The sequence below is a fragment of the Rhea americana genome, unplaced genomic scaffold (assembly GCF_003343005.1).
Source record: "Rhea americana isolate MKP2758 unplaced genomic scaffold, rheAme1 scaffold_54, whole genome shotgun sequence".
In the NCBI taxonomy this organism is placed as follows: domain Eukaryota; kingdom Metazoa; phylum Chordata; class Aves; order Rheiformes; family Rheidae; genus Rhea; species Rhea americana.
In genome coordinates this window covers 5,165,919-5,169,586 of record NW_028186690.1, presented here as the reverse complement: position 1 = coordinate 5,169,586, position 3,668 = coordinate 5,165,919, and positions in this window count along the sequence as shown.

Genomic DNA, 3,668 nt, shown 5'->3' with positions numbered 1-3,668 from the left:
GGAGGTAAATTCTTTCTTCAGATACAAAATTATCTTTCTTTAACATAAAGACCTAGCTTGATTTCCTTGTTTCCTTTTTTAAAAAGTTTGCATAAGCCTTTTGCATTCAATGTTTATATTTTGATTGTCTCAAAAAATGTCTTCCCTAATGATATTATCCATTATGGCTTCTCCTGAAAGATTTCACTACAAGAATTTTGTTGTGGATATTCCTAATGTTTCTCAGACGTTTGATAAAATGCTATTATCTCTTTAGAAACTACCGTGCTCATTTCCTGCATGTAACATTGCAGACAGAGTGCAATTCTTTTAGTGGTCTACATGAATATTCATGAGTGACAAGTGCTCTGAGTTCTAACATATCTACCTGATCCCGAGGTTTTGCTGTTATTGGATCAGGGCTTCTCTCAGCTGTACTCTCAGATTAAAATGTCTTTATATCGGTGCAACAACAGAGAAAGAACGCAAGATTATAATAGATTTTAACAAGAAGGAGATAACTTTGCATTATTTTTCAGTCTTCTTTCAGTCTCTGTCCTCAGGACGGAGTCACGCTGTGATTCTTTTCTGGCTACCGGAACATAAGAATGATACACTAGACTTTGAATGTTTCAAGTTTTATAATGTATAATAGTTGAGTTTTACTTCTTTCACCTCTGTATTTTGCATTTTGATAGTCAAGTGCCGCTCACCGCTAAGGCCTTTGTGCTGACCTTTAACACAATGGGTAGTTTTAGCGGCGCAATTATTGCGACGGGCCGTGGTGTCCTGGAGGAAGTCAGCATGCGCACGTGTATAAACTAGGATATCCACGAAGTAAAAAGGAGAGGAGCACATACKAGGAAACTGAAGTCATTTGATCATGGCAAACCAGTCAAGTCCAAGGCAGAGCGACTGTTATGTTAGAAATTTTTGCCTAGCTTCCCTTTTGCATTTGAGTAGAAACATAGAGTATAGATTACCATGACCCAATTTTACTTTCACCTCATCTTTTACAATTTCCAGCTTGAAAAATTCTGTTGCCTACTAGCTGAATAACTGGAGAACAATGTATATAAGCCTGATTTATCCCACATCATATGCATTATTTACAAACTTGGTCTCTAGTATTATCACTGCCTCTGATCCTTACGCAATTCTAAGGTCAATACTTTCAAAAGTGGGTGCCTAAAGCTGTATGCACAAATATACATTAAAGCAAACATCCTTAATATATAGAACTACCTTGTATGAGAAAGAAGTCTAGGATTTGTCCCTAAATAACAAGAGGTGACCAATAACACAGGTCTCGGTGGGCTGCTAGTAAATGATGTTCAGCAAAGAACAATGTACACTGCTGTTTGTAGAAGACAGCCCACCCATCAGAGGTAAAGAAAAGCAGACATAAACGTGCCTCCTACTGCAGTTTTTGCTGTTACACTTTTAGGTGCCACTACTGGTTCTGAGGCTCTGCTGTCATGTTTTGCTTGAACAGAAAATGTTTTCATGACAGAAGCATTTGTGCTATGTGTTACTTTTGCCCTTACAAATATAATTAAAGAAGTTTGGAGGGTTTTTCTTTTCCTTTAATGAGTAGCACCCGTTAGAAGCACTCTTGGATACACCCTCTTTGCTTTCTTTCCTCAGCTTCCGTGTTTCTCTTTCCTTCAGTAGGTGGCTGTTGTTGTCGCACGATTTGCCTTTCCAGGCTCCAGGCCCCCTCCATCTTCTTCCCATTCTCCCTCCAAACAAAACAAAACAACACAAAGCTCTGTTCATTATTTTTTCTTCATAAGACAAGTTCATGTTTTTCAACATGCTACAGGAGGACTCTGCATGCTGATTTTGCTGCTTAAATATTATTTTTCATCGTTTCTATGTTTATTTTTCCAAATGTGCTAAGAGACCTCCCAATGAGATCCCCTCTTCCCTCTCCACAGCCTTCCCTTTAGGAATCTGAATGTTGTTAATGTCTCTTGGGTAAAATCCAGCCACTGTGTCCAAATCAAGTCAGGTCAAATTCACTCCATGCCCTGCAGCTGTTCCATTGTCTCCATATTACAACACAAGTTTCTGTTTGTTTTATTTATTTATCATTTCTAAGTACCAGGCTTTCTGGCAAAATGTTGCCAGATGGAAGTTACATGGAAAATGTTTTGCACAGCTTTAGCACATGCTCCAGAGTATATGTACAGGCATTTCATTGTTGGTAAATCAGCATTCAGGGAGTATGGGGAAACGGTGAAATGTGATCAGCTTGTCCTGAGCTACAGCGCTATTTAATTTCTAGTAAATTCAAAATAGCAGAAACTCATCCAAGTCATTACTGCTTGCATTTGCTCCTCCCTAAAATATCAATACTAAAATAATCTCTTAGGCAGCTATATCAATGGGACTTGAACAAAAATAAACAGAAAAAATATATGGTATTTCTGATGAACAACCATCATCTATGACTGTTAAATCACATTTCTAATGTCTTTATTGTTCTCAGAAATTTTTAATGTTTGTAATATTTACTTCCCTCCGTTAAATAAGTGTTATAGATAATGTTTATGCCTCTAAGACCTTATTGAAGGACTATAGATAATGTTTATGCCTATAAGATCTTATGTAAAGGGTCTTCTGATTTCTCTGTAGCTTTTTCCACATCTAGAATTAACTAGTTAACTTCTTTGCTGATTGGATACAAAATACAGAAATAAGGAAGAAAACTACCCATCCCTACGAAAAACTTCTCTGCACAAGCTCCCCTCATCAGTGCCTGGTGCAACAAGAATTCCAACTTCAATCTGCGTCATTCAATGCCCGATGCTATCAGTCCATGTCTGCCCAATGCAGATGTCTCCTAGCACTAGATAGGTGCACTAAGGGTAGATCTGTGTTCCTGGGCAAATCGTTTCTCATCTGTATGTTGGCTTCCCATCTGTAAATCATAACAAACACTTTTGTACTGACCTCAGCTGGAAGATCTCTACAGTCAACTCCACATTCCGCGTTTCCATCAATGAGACTTGAGAACAGAGGAAGAAAAAAGCTGTAGAATTTCTGATGAATATTCTGTTTGGTTTTTTTAACTACTAATTTCCATTCAGTTCTGCATGAGTTTTCTAGATTGTTACCTGAAATATACTGCTCTTAGATAATAAGAACTATGGTTTGGGTCTATTTCTGATTCTTCCGTGAGAAGGATCATTTCTAAGGAGCAGTATTTCCCAGGAACAGCTTGTCTACCTAGATCTATGTCTGGAATACAGCTGATAATTTGGGAAAGTTTGGATCCTCACTGCTTATTACAAAAGCTAAATGAAAACAGAAAAGTATACCACAGACTTCTATGCATCTGATGTTAAATAAAGCCCACTAGAGACTAAATTCAGGTCTGAGTCCAAATAAGTCAAGGAACTGAAAAAAATGTAATATATRCCTTTATGTAGACTTGTTAATGCATGCATGATACACCACTTTATAGTGATTTTACATTTACAATGACTAATTTTCCTCTTGTTTCTCTCCAATATGTATCACCACAGACTCTAACAAAGTGTAAGGGAGGTAATAGTGGTGTAAGAGCATCATGGAGCCACAAGAGGGAACTTAGGAGGAAAAACAAAATATAGAAGACTGCAGATGCCTATAASCCAAAAGAATTTTTTACCTGCACATACGTTTTCTTCTAGTTTTGCATC